Source organism: Cupressus sempervirens, chromosome 10 (genome assembly GCF_028749045.1).
Source record: "Cupressus sempervirens isolate cs-2001-9-10 chromosome 10, ASM2874904v1, whole genome shotgun sequence".
Lineage (NCBI taxonomy): Eukaryota > Viridiplantae > Streptophyta > Pinopsida > Cupressales > Cupressaceae > Cupressus > Cupressus sempervirens.
The window spans coordinates 192,050,008-192,067,725 of NC_143127.1; the positions used below are offsets into that span (position 1 = coordinate 192,050,008).

General features: G+C 32.7%; 1 pseudogene; it reads left to right on the forward strand.

Moving 5' to 3' along the window:
* The first annotated feature begins 235 nt into the window (after positions 1-235).
* LOC149533292 (beta-glucosidase 12-like) lies at positions 236-7,422 on the forward strand (annotated as a pseudogene).
* Positions 7,423-17,718: the final 10,296 nt, after the last annotated feature.

Here is a 17,718-nt window from a genome sequence, read left to right on the forward strand (position 1 = left end):
ATCTCTTAATCCACGTTGTGACCATTTCCTCCAAGGCTCACAATGCGTACATGACCAATGACTACTTAACCCACGTTTAAAATCACACAAGAAATTTGTTAGATTAATTTCAAGGAAGTGCGTGTTGGACTAATGCTTCATGGTCAATTTCTCGCATTAGCTGTTCTATTTTTTTTATATAAATAGAAGTTATACAATGGCATAACTGTGTTTCTTTGTATTTTAGTTTTGTACAATGAATTGTGGAAAGGGATGGATAGCCTTTGCAATGGTGTGCATGTGTTGGATCCTTCTTGTTTCGGCTCGAGATGAAATAAAAGTAATCCGTTGGAGAGGGTTTCCCACTAGATTTATATTCGGTACAGCCTCTACTTCATATCGCTATGAGGTAGTTGCCAATGAAGGACGAAGAGGCCCAAGCATGTTGGATACTTTCTCTCATATATCAGGTTAATCTTATACGTTTATTTATTTATATTTTCCATTTCTATGTACTGTATTTGTCTGAAATCTTATTGAAAATGAAATTGTGTGCAGGGAATATCGCTAATGATAGCAATGGCGATATTGATGTGGATCAATACCATCGATATAAGGTGTGCTTCTTTATATTGTCTATTGTCTATTATCTCTCAACATTTGGGTCAAATCATATTTATTCTTGGATCAATGAAAGGTCATGAATGTTCGTGTGATTTACAGGAGGATGTGAAACCGATGAAGGAAATGGGCAATAGGTTCTCTATCTCTTTGTCAAAGATTATTAAAATGTGAGCCTCCGTTTCTTCTAGGCAAATATAGCTAGCATATACTTTATCTATTTCTTGGTCTCATAAATCGGTTTTTTATTTCTTGGGTTACAGGTGGAACGATCAAGGGAAGTATAAACAAAGTTGGAGTGGCATACTACAATAACCTTATAAACAAACTTCTGAAACATGGTAAATAATGTTTATAGTTTAGTATCATCGATGCTGAAATTACCTTGATACTCTTAAAGAGGCTATAACCTATCTTTTATTGCAGATATCAAGCGTTTTGTAATAGTGTTCCATTGGGACGTTCCGCAAGCTCTTGAGGATATATGGAGGTTTTCTCAGTCAAAATATTGTGTATGTAACTCTTTCATATCATTACATCCTTTGTGCATATGCCCAAATGGGATACACATTGATAACCCATTTTCTTATTACCATATGCAGGAAAGATTTTGAAGCTTACAGTGAATTGTGCTTTGAGGAGTTTGGTGACCTAGTGAAGCACTGGATTTAACGAAGCTTTCACCTTCTCTACCTTTGGATATGAGAGTGGAATATTTACACCTGGCTGCGATTCCTCTTCTAACGGAAGTTCAAGCACAAGAAATTCTGCAACAGATCCATATGTAGTGGCCCATAATATTCCCCTTTCTCATGCAGCTTCCGTGTGTATATAGGAGAAAGTATCAGGTGATCCACCATTTTCAATAAGATTTTTTCTTATTTTACATATCTATTGCTTAAACATTAAGTTCTAATAAGGCTTTATTTATAGACTAAAAGTGTTAAATTATGAAAATTACTTTATTATTCCAAAATTAATTTTTCATAAGAATGATTGTATTTATATGCCAATGTACCCATTTCTTTTGTGTAGACAAAGCGAAAGGATTGATTGGAATTAAAATAGCGAGCCACGAGTTTGTTCCATATTCAAACTTGCAATCTGACTAGAAGGTAGCCCAAAAGGCTTTAGATTTTATGTTTGGTTGGTAAGAAAGCATCTTCTATAGAACATTCTACTAAATACCCATTTTAGTTGGTCTTTCATATGATTTTGAGTGGACTTGCAAAATTGTAGATATATGGACCCAATAAAAAAAGGGAGCTTATACCCTTCAACAATGAGAAATCTTGTTAGTAGTCTTTATCAAAATTCAATGGCTATGAATCTACTATGTTAAAAGGTTCATTTGATTTTTTGAGCCTAAATTATCACTCTTCACAATACGATGTTGATGTTTCAACACCTAATCCCCTTAACACAAGCTATACATTGGACTCTCATACAAATCACATAGGTACACTTCATTCATTTACTTTTCCAAAGGCAATATTTGTATGAAAATTGGAGTTGATCTCTCACATGGATTGGTATCTAAATGGCATCAAATGAGAGGAATGGAGTGCTCATTAGACTAGTGGCTGTTAGAAATTTAATGTATTTGGTCATTTGCCCCTCACACCAAACACTCACCTACTCGCCTGACAACGTTAACTTAGTAGGTGAGTTCAAATTTGAAATGAAAGGGAAAATATTTTTTCCAAGAAGACAAAATGAATGAATTTGATTCATTCAATTAGTTGAAGAGAGCAGTGCAAAAGAGTTGGATCAATTGCAAAGCATATCATAGAGTAGAGAACGTAGTCAATTAGTAGATCAAGTTAGAGTTTAGAAGATAGAAGGAAGTTTTATTTTTCATGTTTGCAGTTGCACATGTTGGATACTTCTATTATTTTGTAAGTTTATTTTTTATTTGTCCTTTGAAGTAGTGATTTCTCTAGCCATTGTTGTATGCATCCATTGTGCTGTAAATTTGAAGTTTTTAAGTTTTACTAGTTTGAAGTTTAGGGTTTTCTAGTAGAAGCCAAATGCTCCCATATTTTTTAATAGTTTTATCTTAATTGATAGAAAGTAGGCAAGCAAGCAAGCATACAAATCTTTTTTGTTCCCTTCTTCTATTCATTATTGCATGATATTTTGCATTTGAGAAGTTCATAGTTCAAAGCTTCATCCTTTGGATCTTTGCATTTTAATGGTGGAAAAGTTTAGACAAGAGGTCCATTAAAAGGTCACCCAGTTTGTACAGGATGTGTAGTTTTTATCCCCCTCTCTACCCTTATCGAGTTCATTCAGCATCCTCTATTGTTGAGCATCACCTTGCAATAGTGATCGGGCTCACTTAGCATCTTCATTACTGAGCTTACTCAACACCATCTTCTTGTCACTCAACATCTTCTTGCACTGAGTAAAATTATTAAAGTTTTTGATCAATATTTTTTCACATGGTATCAAAGCTTTGAAGTCCCACATCCATAGTGAGTTAGGGTATTTATTTTCTAGGATATTTAACATGGTAGTAGACGTAGGGAAGATGTAGTAGTAGCTACTATCTTTTAATAGACATAATTATGATACTTGGGCAAAGAAGATGAAAACCATAATGGTTGAAAATGATTTATAGGAGTTTGTGATACATGGATATAATGATGTTATAGTCCTAGCAGTGTATGCTACCCTCACAAACCCACCAAAGACTTAGTTGAAAGAGTCAAGGAGAAAGTATGTAAAGTCATTCAGTCTAATTGAGGTAGCAATGGCAGAGACAATCTTTCCCAAGATTGTAGTAGCAAATTATGCAAAGGAATCATGGAATATTCTTGAGACAAACTTCAAGGGGACTGACGAGGTCAAAGTAGTTAAGATATAGATGATGAGAAGGGTGTTTGAGAACCTTCAAATGAGGGACAATAGATCTATTGCTAAGTTTAGCTCATGAATCTTCACTTTGTTAAACCAACTCAAATCAAATGTAGAAGATTATGAAGAGCAAAGGATTATGTAAAAGATATTGAGGAGTTTACCTTAGAAATATGACAATCTTGTGATGACCATAGAGGAAGCAAAGGACCTCACCACATTGACCAGGGATGAGTTGATGGGAACTCTTGAAACCCATGAGAACTAGATCAACAAATCAACAACTTCCCAAGAGCAGTCTTTCAAGGGTCAAGATAATTCAAGAGGCAAGGGGAGAGGAAGAAATGCCTCTGGTAGAGGATCAAGAAGTAGAGGTCATGGAAGGAATGGTTAGAGGAAAGCTAATACAAAAAGCTTAGGATGAACAAGCAAGTGAGAGAGCAAGCACCTCTAAAAATAGCTCTAAAGGAGGTAAGAAGAATTACAAATCTAACAAGAGAAATGTTGAATGCTACTACTACCACAAGTATGGGCATTATGCAAGTGAATACTAGAAGAACTAGGTTGATTAGTCAAAGTAGAATGCTAATGTGGCTGATGTGAACATGGAAGATGCAAACAATCCCATAGCCTTCATCATGTGTAAGATTGGTGAAAGAAGCCCTAAGGTATGGCACCTAGATAGTAGTTGTAGCAACCACATGCATGGTAATGAAAGTTTACTTTCTTTCATTGATAAGACTTTTAGGTTTGAAATTAAGATGGGTAATAATAGAACCATTCCCATAGTGGGCCAAGGATCTATTCTGGCTTGCACCAAGAAATCTGAGAAGGAGATATAGAATGTATGTTTTTCCCCTAGTATGAAGAAAAATTTGATGAATGTTGGAGAACTCATTTAAAATAGATACAAGCTACTGATGGAAAATGACAAGTGTGTCATTCATGAGAAAGACGGGATTAACAAATCACATACAATAGTCCAACTGACAAAGAACAGGATGTTCCCACTGGGGATAGAGACATGTTTCTCTTCTCAAGTAAGTGTTTTAGTTCCCAAGCATGCATGTACAACAGTACATCAGCAATCAACTTTTAGAAGCATGATTGAAGACCCCTCCAAGCTTTGACATCTTAGGTATCACTAGAATAAATTTTTTGTCCAAGAAAAGAATAGTAGATGGTTTGCCAAGCATAGTATATTTTTATGACAAGTGTGAGGCTTGCATTTTGGGTAAGCAACATAGGCTTCCTTTTAATTCTAGAAATTTTAGAAGGGCTGGAGCACTATTAGAATTGATGCATTTTGATTTGGCAGGCCTTATGCAAACTACTTCTATTGGGGGGAGCACTTATTATATGATATTTATATATTATTTCAATCATAGGACTTGGGTGTAGTTTTTGAAGAACAAATATAAAGCATTTGATAAATTTTCTGATTTTAAAGCCCTAGCTGAAAAAGAATGTAGACACTATGTTAAGGTCATTAGATAAGATAGACGAGGGGAATATACCTCTTATATGTTTGTAAATTTTTTCAAGTAGAATGGTATCAAGAAGGAGCTAATAGCCAGCTATACTCCGCAGTAAAATCAAATGGCTGAAAGGAAGAATAGGATTATTGTTGAAATGGCTAGAAGGATGATGGAAGAAAAGGGACTCTCAACTAAATATTATGAAGAAGTTGTAGTAACAATAGGACATCTGATTCATAGGCATCCTACAAAATTAGTTTGTGACAAGATTCCTCTTGAGGCTTGGTCAAGGATCAGATGGATAGTTGAACACTTTAGAATACATGTTCCATATGGGATCGAGTGCAATTTCACGGGTATCCAAGAAGCAATCTATTATTTATCAATATGTGGTAGAGGATGAATACATAGCAATGAATGTGGTAGTATGTCAAGCTATTCAAATAAGGAGGATCTTGATAGATTTGAATGAAAGCCAAGAGGATGGAACCATAATTTATTGTGACAACATATCCTCAATTGCATTGTCTAAGAATCCAATCTTCCATGGAAGTAGCAAGTATATAGAGATCAAATATCACTTCATCAAATTGTGAGTGGAAAATGGAGATATCAAAATGAAATTTTACAAGTCTAAGCAATAGCTAGAAGACATATCTACTAAGCCTTTAGGCATTGAAAATTTTTTGCACCTAAGAGATAGTCTTGGTGTAGTTTATTTAGATTAGGAGTGATACTTGTTTGTTTGGCTTAGGAAAAGGGGAGTGCCTAAAATTTAATGCATTTGGTCTTTTACCCCTAGAGCCAAATTCACCACTACCTACCTCACAACATTTAACTCGATAGGTGAGTTCAAATTTGAAATGAGAGCAAAAATTTTTTGCTAAGAAGACAAAAGGAATGAATCTAATTCATTCAATCAGTCGAAGAGAGTAGAGCAGAAGATTTTGATTACTTGTAGAGTATAGCATAGAGCACAGAAGGAAATCAATTAGTAGACCATGTTAGAGTTCAAAAAAAGGAAGTTACTTTTAGTTTTCATTTTTGTAGTTGCACATGTTGGATACTTTTGTTATTTTGTAATTTTTTATTTTATTTTTCCTATGAAGTAATTATTGCTCCAGGTATTGTTGTATGCAGCCATTAGTGTTGTAAGTTTGAAGTTTTTAAGTTTTATTAGTTTGAAAATTTAGGGTTTTCTAGTAGAAGTTGAATGCTCCTGAATTTTTTAATAGTCTTATCTTAATTGAATAGAAAGTAGGCATATAAATATTTGTTGTTCCCTTCTTTTATTCATCATTACATGATATTTCTCATTTGAGAAGTTCATAGTTGAAAGCTTCATCATTTGTCTCTCTATATTTTAATGGTGGGAAAGGTTATATAAGAGGTCTCTTAAAAGGTCACTTGGTTTCTACAAGAAATGTTGTCTTTATCGAGTCCACCAAGTCTCTCTCTCTCTGCCCTCACTTAGGTCACTCAGTTTCCTTTTTCTTCCCAAGCTCACTTGACATCCTCTATTGTCAATCATCACATTGAAATGGTGACTAAGCTCACTCGGCATCTTTAGTAGCAAGCTTACTCGACATACACTATGCTGAGTTTTTGTTATTACCAATCTACTCAGCTTCTTCCTGTGTCGAGCTTACTTGGCACCATCTTCCTATCACTTGGTGTCTTCCCGCATTGAGAAAAATTATTAAATTTTATGATTAATTTATTTTTTCATAGTGGTAAGGTTTACAAAATATTTAAAATCAAATTCTTAAAATATTATGATATATTACGTGGCTAGTGTTTAAAATTTGATTTGAGGATAACAGATGGCATCGATTTGGCTTCACATATATCTGCATGGAATAGAAGAGCTATTGAAATATATCAAACACAAATGTGAAAATATAGTTTTTTTTATAATAGAGAATGGTAAGACATTTTGTATTGAATTGAGCTCACAAAAGCTATTTTTCCTAATGCTGATTATTTTCATCTAAAAGCCTCATTAAATTTTTGATTATTTCTAATAAACTTGAATGTTTTTTAATTTACTTTATGGTAGGAGATTTTGTAATAAATTTAGTTCACAAAATCTATTTTATTGGTGCTTAGTATTTTCACTTTCCAGCTTCATTAAAATTTTGGTTTTTTTTGGATAATTTTGAATATATTTATATAGGTGTTGGTGAAAAAAATGATGATACATTGTCATTGGTACAATCTCTTAATGCTACTTGGAAATTTGATTTCCATTCAAAACATTTATCATTTGTTCAAAGAGAAATAAGTTAAGTCTTTACAAATTTGTATTTTTTTTTTTTTTTAATATTATTTTCTAAGACATTAAATGTCGAATAATAGGTTTGGATCCAATGTACAAGATTATTTTGTATAGTCTTTGTTGGAAAACTTTGAGTGGGCAAGTGGCTATACATTTCAATTTGGTATTCATTACCTAGATTATAAGAATAACTTAACTCGATATTAGTTTATAGGTTAAAAAAACTCTTGAAATAGATATATTACAACCAAGCATTGCAAGGATAGTATATGAAGGTGGCAACGTATTTGATTTGCTATGGAATTGTATCTTTTCAATAACTTGTTTAATCAAAAATTTAATTGGAAAAATATATTTGGGATATTTGGCATAAGATTTGCTATGGAAAAAATGTATTTGTTATTTTTAATGGTTATTTGGCATAAGAATTGATGCATTTCTTAATTTCTAAGGATAATTTTTAGTTGGTAAAAAATGTTCAAAATTAGGGGTCCAGTTCCCACCACAAAACTCTATTGCAATAAAAATTTCTCCCTTTGATCTTAGAATATGTTATAGGTGACATATATAACAAGATAATTCAAAATTCAGAATTATCTTTGGACCTATATATTCTCTTTTGTAACAATTCAAATTTCAACTCACCTAAAATAAATGTTTTTCATCTCCCACTACATTTTAAAATATATATATATATATTCTAACCAAAAGAAACATTATACATTTTAGAAAAGGCCTCTCTCCTAGTGAACATCACATGATTTAGTATTTTTTCTTTCTCAAAATCAATGTCTTCTCAAGTGTTAAAATACTTGTAGTGTTTTTTAATTACAATATACTATATCTAATTAAAACACTATAAACTCCATATGAGAATATTCATGACTTTGATCTCTATGAAATGGTGTTTATATACGTCATTAAAACAATATCATTAAAATGAGTAAGAGTTATTCAAATGTTAGTTTTCTGATATAGTTTTATTTTGTTAGTAATTAGACACAAATTAGTATAAAATAATCATTTAATAGACATTTCCAATTGAAAGAGTGTGAGAAAATATACAACTTAGCTAGAATCAATTTATCTACATCATATCTTTGAACAAAATGCAATTTTTACATAGAAATACTGAAATTCAATTGCTCAGATAAGTCAACCTGAAGGGTGGCACAAGCTTGTACTTTTACCCATTTGAAAAAATCTATTATCTATTTTAAAGTCTTTTCTTTTAAAGTAAGGTTATTAGTAGATTTGATATTGGATAGAAATATATTTTAATATTTTTAATTAAATAAATATGTTATAATATAATCTTGTGTCTTTTATTCACTTCCCACAAATAGAGCATTGTAGGAATTCGTGATGAAAATTTTGTTTAACAATAGAAAAAGCAACCAAAATGATAATATATTTCATATTTCTTAAAGACTCATTTCTAGGTCTATGGTATGTGTGTTATACTTTTGACTAGATTGCTTCAATTCTTTTTGGGTGAACGATTGTAGTATCAAAAAAATCTATTCATGGATGGTTGTCCTTGTCACTTTGTATGCATGTTGACTAGCTTTGAGTAAATTGGATAATTACAAAACTCTATAGGTGTTAGAATGTTTAAAATAAATGAGAGGAGGGGGGAGGATGAATCAATTATCCAATATCAAGATGTATGAATTCAACAATTAAACATTTTAACTACTTTAGATCTGACCATCCACTATACTAGATTATCAATAAGATAAACTAGTAGTCTACTTTCCTAATAATAAAAAAACTTGTAGAATGTGAAAAATTAATAGTAAATCATCACGAATAACATCAACACAAGTCACCAGTAAGATTTAACATGGAATCCCAATTTGAAAAAAAAACTACCAGTATCATGTTACCAATCTTTCACTCTTTTGAAGTGAGCTCTATTAGGAGGTAGCCCTATTAAAGGTTATAAAACACATCATTAAATGTGCCTTTGTTAAAGGGTTTAACCACCCTATTAAAAGTGGCCTTCTTAGAGGAATTTACCATATTTCATTAGAATGCCACCTTAATTGAAGAACTTATGTATGACTACTAGGCCAACATTGATCATGGGATTTGAATACTAATATAATGGTTAGAAAGTAAATAGAAATCTAAAAAATACATCTTACTTTAGAAATACATATCACACTTCAGCTCACATGTTGATCCACTGAGTGGCCTCCATTATCAAATCTATCTTTGATATGCTTGGTAACCCTTCAAGCAATCACTCTTTACCACTTCACGACTCTTTTGACCCTCTTTCTTAAGTTCACCAATCAATAGCATTAACAACTACTCCAACCACATTACGTCAGCCATTGTACCTCATTAAATAGGTAATTCTAATCTTTTTCCATTCAAAAATAACTTTAGATCATAGAGTTATGTTAGATTCATTAAATCCCACCAATATTTTGTCTCCTCTTTTCTCTTCTATTTTTTTTCCAAAATTCCTTAGAATCCTTGTATAGAAATGTGAAAATTTATAGTTTCCTTTGATTTAAATGATCCAACTGATCATTCCTTATCTTTCACATGCTTTACACATTCCAAGAAATCAACAATGTTGGCTGGAAATCATAATTTTCACATAAATTGTTAAATGTTGTCTCTCGACCAACACTATGTTCTTATGCTTAGTCATCACTAGGTTACTCACTCACTAGTCAACACTACTTCTACTTGGCACCTACATCATACAACATATAGTTCAAGTTTCTTAAGCATCTTCTCTTTTTCTCGATCAAGACTATGCATTTAGTGATTCTTTGACCACTTCTTGAAGGCTTCAATGTAACTATCTTCTTTACTTGTAGCATGAGTAAATAATCTATTTATCTTGTCAAGGTCCAACTAATTCAAATGCCCACTAAAACTCCTCATAACTCAACCCTTCCTCTAGGTGCTTTTGGTATGTCTTTTCTCTAGTTCTCTTCATTAGTCATCTAGATATGACACTCAAATCAAATAGAAACCTATCTTACCAACACTAATACATTAGGGGTGGATTTGTAAGGGCAGGCAGATGTAATGTGTATTTGGCATTTTTTTTTCAATTATAACTTGACAACATCACAATTGCGATATTAATTTTTTATAACGTCACAATTGCGATGTTGTCGAGTTATAAGAAAAAAAAAAAGGCATGTTGGTCACAATGTTTAAGCTTATATGCATAATTTTTAAGAGTAGCCAAAGAAAAATTGTGAACCAAATCTCCCAGGGCTGGGGTATTATCTATATTTCCAAACAGACACAGGCAATTGCACTCAACTGAATCTTGGAGGCTCCTGGGCTTACATAAAGGGAATCCAAATAATCAAATTCACTCTGGAGTAAAGCTAAATTTGGAAAAGATGTCATTGTAGCTCATTTGGATACAGGTAAGAGACTTATCATAAGAGCATTGAAAGCAGGATATTTATCAAGTTACCAATTATTTTATCAAATAAATAATTAATTAGAGCTTAAATGATTTGGTCTCTATCAGGTGTCTAGCTGGAATCTGCAAGCTTCCACGATGAAGGTCTTGGCCCTATCCCATCCTGATGGAAGGGTTTTTGTCAAAGTGGCGTGAACTTCACCGTAGCTGACTACAATAGGTATTTGCATCAACACCGACATTTCAAAAATTCACCATTAATGTGCTTGAAATTTCTACTTATCTACATTTAAAAAATGCCCTTGCACATAAATGTTTTTGCATTGTTGCTTCTCTTTTTGTGGCACATGTGTTTTGATAAATATTATTGTGGACCAAGAAATTAATTGGTGCCAGATACTTCTACGTGCAATATGAGGCTAGAGATGGGCATTTCAAAAATGGAGATCTTGCTACACCATGAGATGTAGAAGGGCACAGATCTCACACTCTGTCCATGTCATCTCAGAATTTTGTGAAACATGCGAGTTTGTATGGATATGTTGAAGGGGTTGCAAAGGGAGGAGCTCCTCATGCGAGAGTTGTAGCCTACAAAGTTTGTTGGAGCGAGGGTTGCACTGTTGTAGATATTCTTGTAGCATTTGAGGCATGCATTTATGAAGGAGTAGATGTATTCTCTGTTTCTCTTGGCTCAGATACACCTCAATCCTTGGTCATTTGGGTAATTTGTATTTTTGAAATCCACCGACTCTATGGTCTATGGAGAAACTGTAAGGAAACTCAGGTACGAAAACAACTTCCTACACTAATCTCATAAGGAAAGTATGATGTAAATCCTATTAAAATCTTCTACACTTACAGATTCAATATCATGTAAATAACAATATTGCAGGAAACCATGCATATAGAAAATAGACAGAGAAAGCAACACATAACACAAGGATTCGTCCGTGGGGAAAAACCTTTTGGTAAAACAACCCCACCCCTTCAGAACCTACACAATGTATTATCTTCAACACGAGGTTACAATACACTTGCAATGAAAGTTCAACATCAACAATAGAAGACTCCAGTAGCTACTCGCAGTACCAGCAATACACCTTTTTCGCATCGCATCTATTCGCAACCCTAAAAATTCTTATAACATGCGCTTCACTTTATTAGGGTTTTACCATTCTTCGAGAAAATAAACATGCTACTCCCAAAAGGTAAACCATATTAGGGTTTTGCCATTCTTTGAGAAAATAGGAACCCCACTATTGGGGTAGAGTGTACAGTACTCAAATATCTTAGTTGCCACATGTCTTCACTTGTCATTGAATCTTCCTAACATAGCTCTTATGTGTCATAGGAATCTGTCATAACCGTTTTAGTCATAATCTCCTTACACACAATTCAAGATGTCGACACATCAACATTATTTGCAAGAAATACATTTTACAAAATAAATAATAAGGATAGGAATTATACAAGGTTGAGACACCTTATTCCTAACAGAAACTAGGGCATTTGGTAATGGACTCCGATTATGTTCCTATTTGAGTATATAAATGAGATGAATTGGAAGGCTTTTGTATTGCTAATTAAATTTTTTTTTCTTGCATGACTCTTAGGATGACCAATCATAGTTGACTTCTCTCCAGTTATAGACTTTCGTGAAGCTAGGGAGAATGGTTTTAGCTTGTTTCATTTCGAAAATGTTTTGTTTTACTATAGTTTCCTGATATTTTCCCTACGCACACTACCCATTATTTCTCATTGGCATTGTTGATAGAACATCACAATATGTGTAGAATCTTGAGGTACCTCGCTGGCCATAGTTTTGCTAAGTTTTTCTTTTTAGAGGAATCTGCACACATCTAGATCAACTTCTTGTGTTTTAACCAATTCTAGGATATTTATGTTATTATTTGTTAAGGTATTGGTTGTATGGTGATATCTATGGTTGTTTTCATTTTTGATAATGTTGTAATGTTTAGTATTAGATTCCTTATTTGAATTTTGAAATGGCTTTTTTCTTCTTTTCTCAGTAATGAGATTGTTTTATTTAAAGTGAGAAAAAAATTATATTGCAGAAGATAAACCCTAGGTAATCATAGTTTAGGTTAGTGGCCATTCACCATTACGGAAAACCAAAAACCACCATTTGGGGACCATTACGTCAAGTATAATAGTTATACACAAGAAATTTAACATTCTCGATGTCATCCCAGTAGCTCAAAATAGACATTCCCAGCCTAGCTACAGAAAAAAAATGAAAAAAATATGCCAAATACACATTACATCTACCTGCTATTGCAAATTCACCCCTAATGTATTAGTGAAAGTACATAGGTGGTGGTTAAACATTAGCTTGAAACTTGTACACTTGAATTCTGAAGTTTCTACCTTTGTGGCATGAGAGAAATCGTTAAAGTGTATATTATCTTCTCATCCCATATTGTAATTCTAGATTCATAATACTTTTAGAAAAATAGAGGTTGGGTGATTGAAAATGTGTTAATTATTGGTGCCCGGGTGAACCCACAATAATGGGTTCCACTTTACTGGGACAAACAAAAATGACAAAAAAATGCAAAATGAGAAATTGGGTTTACCATATGTTTGCATGAACATACTTATTGTGTTCGCATGAACATATTTCGTATGTTCACGTGAACATATGTGATATATATGTTCATGCAAACATGATTTTCATGTTCATGTGAATGTACATTCTTGCGAACATGGTAAACGTGTTCGTGCAAATGCCATGTTCGCACGAACATGCAAAATCACAAAAATTTTAACCTTTTTTCCTTTTTTCTTTTGTTTTTTTTGCTCTTTTGACTACCATAATTGTAGGAGAATGATCTCCTACTATAAAATAAAAAATTTAAAAATGTGCTACTCGGAGCAAGCTTTCCAACGACTATAATTTTATTACATAATTTAATCATTAAGACTTTCAAATATGAGTTTAACTTATTAAAGGTTCATTACCGATTGAACATCAACCGACTTTGACACCTCAGGAAAATTAGTAAATTAGGTCAAAAAAATTTGAAAAATATGGAGGCACTAGCTTATTGAGATACCTTTCTATTCAAAAAAAATAAAAATGGTTTATAATAAATTGACTTCAAATTATCTGTGTCAAATGGAACGTATGTCTGAATTACGGTTCATGTCACTTCAAAAATTCATAAACTATACAATATTCAACAAAAATAAATCAAACCACATACATAAATTGGATATTGATGTTACAAATGCAACGCCAAAGAATTACTTCATTATCATTTCTAGAAAAAAAGTTATGTGTGTCAAACGGACTGTCACTTTTTAAAATATTGAATTTTATTATGTACCACTTTTTGGAGGAGATAAAAAAAATTGACATAAATAATTTTTTTTTTTAGATTAAAAAATATGGTTATAAAGTAGGAACAAAGTACTCAAAATCACTAGTTTATGTCATCTTGAAATTATTTATAGTTTTGGAGATATAGTCACTTGAACATGATGTTTGTTGCAAAAATATTGGTTTTAGTGTCAAAATTGGTCGAAAAGTGGAACCCATTATTGTGGGATCACCCACCCATGTCATACTTAATTGATTGAAATGGGTCTTGCAATTATGTGGTTCAACAACAAAAAAGGACACCAATGAAGTCTAATACTCTGGTGGATGTTGATGATCACCTCTTGATTCATTGCCAAATCCTATCTTGAGATAGTAAGTAGAGAAAGGTGGTAATGGAAGCTATTGTGAGTGGTTATGTTGTGATGGTTAGTTTTTAGTAGGGTGTGGAGCATGGTTTGATTCATTTTGGTAGGGCTTTTGATAGTGTGAGTGGGGGTCCACTAACTAACCTATTTTCTAGTGTGGACATGTACATCTCTTTCATTCCATCTTGGGAAATTCCTCATTGACGACCATGTCATCATCAACTTCACCAAGGAGGAGATAAAGCATTAGTTCATGTAATGATATTTGGGGCTCTTATCTCTTTCTTTATCTTTTCTATGCCATGGTTTTCCTATTTTGATCACCCGGTGATCTTTTTTCCTTATGACAAGTAAAGGGTAGAATCTTCAATGATAGGTGGTTGTCACTATGGGGATCTTACTTATCAGATGATGGGACTATCTTGGTATCCCAATTTTGTACTTCTTTTCTAATTTTTAATATAAATATATACCATTACCAACCAAAAAATAAAATAAAAAGGGAGCATGAGTTTGAATAATAAATTTATATTTCCCAAACTTTTACATTATTTTAATCAAGCTATCTATAAAAATTATATTGATTTTACTAATATAGGATAGAAAATATTTAAAAATAATTATTTTCTACATAAATAATAATCATGGACTGAATCTACTCTTCACAAATAAAAGCCTAATCTACACTAAAGTAATTATTGATACTTACAAAAATAAGGATTTCCACACTTTGAAAGTTAATCTATAGATGCAAATTAATACATGATGGATATGTAGTCATTAGAACCAAGTCTCCATGGTAATTAGTCGATTATGTTTGAATCTCAAATGTAGGATAACTCAAGTGGATGAGTTGGAACATTAAGGAATATTTTTTATTAGGGAAAAACTAGTCTTTGAAGGGGATCCAAAACCCTTTACAATAAAATGTTTAAGGGGACATGGTACCCCACTAAAATAAATAGCTACAATAGAAAAATTATTACAAGACAACAACCCAAAAGAAGAAAACAATTGGCAACTAAAATAAAGTTAAACAAAGATCCACTTCCCCAAAAGTTAGCACAAGGTTAAATCCACACATAACATAATGATTCTATCTATCAAGGAGAGCCATGGGGTTTATAAAGGCTCCCTAAACCTCATCATTGGGTTTTGACTTGGCTCCCATAGCCACTACTATGGGTTTTAACATGCCTCTCAAAAACATCATCACCCACAACCTTAGAAGATCAATCATAAAAGATCCAACTAAACCTTTGGGGTTTTGGAATGCTCCCAAATTTTGAATTGGATTGCACAATTATTTTTATAGGATTCCCAAGTCTTTTAAAAATCACATACCTCATAGAAATGATCATTAGAAAGTGATCTGAAACTCTAGGGTTTAAGAAGACTTCCCAAACCTCCATGGGATTTATTTTGGATCCCACAACCATAATGGGATTTTTAGAGGATCTCCAAAAGAACACAATTTTTTTTAAAGGATCCCCAACCCTTCAAAATGGGATTAAACTTGGCTCCCATAACCAAAATGTCACCAGAAAAAAAGAGACCCCACCAATCATCCATAGTTGTAATTTTTATTTGGTATTTCTTTTAAATAAATTCCCTATGTGAGAAAAATCATGACTAATTTATCATATCTCTATTTTATGCAATCTGAGACAACTTTTCATGATTTTGTTTGATCAAATACACATGGATTCTTGTCCATGGGTTCCTGCAAAGAAGAGGGAATACAATACACCTTTTTCCCCACCATCTATTTGAATTTTGGGTCTTGGTCCACATTTTATATTACAAATTACCCTAGTAAGGGTTTGGACAGCTTACAAAAAAATTTGAATATCTTTTCATCCACATAATGGAATTGAGTGCTTCACAAACCAAAATAAAGTAGATTTGACCCTCTATCATCTACAGAAAATGGATCATTAGATGGGTACCAATATTGCCAAAAAAGGACACAAAAATCAGACTTCTTTTTTACTGATCAAAGTAAGGATTATGTAGGAAACCTTGTTTGCATTGATTGGCAAACTTCATGTATCAATTTGGGTCCCTTTGTTTACTCATTTCAATATTATTTAAACTTTCGCTTAAAGATATTGTTTTCCATTACATCATTGGTCTAAATTATCGATGTAATTTATTATACTTATTATGCCCTACTAGGAACTTAATTAATTTTGGCCTTTAATCTAAGCTTGAGGTGTTCTTGCATGATACTCTCAAAGAGAAGAAGTCTAAAGTCCTCTTAGAGAAAAATTGATCCAAATCAATACATTTCTTCCTAATTTCTTCCTCTAGCATCCATGTGGCTTCCAAGTTTTATAGTGTGATCCATTATCAATTATTTTTTCCCATTACACTTTGTACCTTGTCATTTTGGATTCTCTGTTATACACAATAGGTTTAATCTATGTTTCCTTTGTCAACGGTAATTCAGACACCTAGTCTTCGTCATTTAGAGTTGAATATGCTTTTTTAATACCTTCATCCATAAAATCTTTGAACATGGTCAAATCTTGGATATTGAATATAGGAGAAATACCTATATAAGGTGGTTACAACGACTTCTCAAAAATTTCTCCATACTTTTTGAGGATCCTATAGTGACTAGTATTTCCCATTATAATCTTACCCTAACTATCTTTGGAAATTCTCTCCCTATTCAAGTGCATCATTGTTGTATATCTTTTCTCCTAACATTTTGGTCAGTTGTAAACACTTCCATAAATTAGCTCTCACCTTTTCATGAACCTCTCTCATTGCTTCTACTATATCTTCAGCATGAGAACTCGCCTTATCCATACTCTTGATATCCCTCAATTTAAAATATCCTCTATATTTTTTGATATACTATCTTAAAAGGACTAATACCATTTCTCCTATTTGTCCATTCATTATAGGCATATTGTTCCTATGGTATTGATGCATCCCATTCTTTCCCATGATCCTTTGTTGGACGCCTTGACATGTTTTTGTTAAATAACTAAGGAGGGAGGGGGGCTCAATTTTCCTTGGCTATTGAATAGGGCCTTAAAAAACTCTCAGCATCTTAAAAACTTAAACTTTTCCTATATAAACTTGGTAACTATATTAAAACTTCATAATAATATCTAATTCATCCTTCGCTAGTAAATTGTTAGCTTTCACCAAGTATCATAGTAATAAACTTTTAACTATATACTTCATGTACTGAGTTACATCAACAAGAAGTATACAAAAAATAAGAATAAAATAACATGTAACACAATAATCCACACATTTAAACACAATAATTTTTAACATGAAAACCCTATTAAGAGAAAAATCACCTGTGAATGATCACATCAAATTTGTAGTATCAGATCCTCACTTCCTTTCCTTTACTGATTATT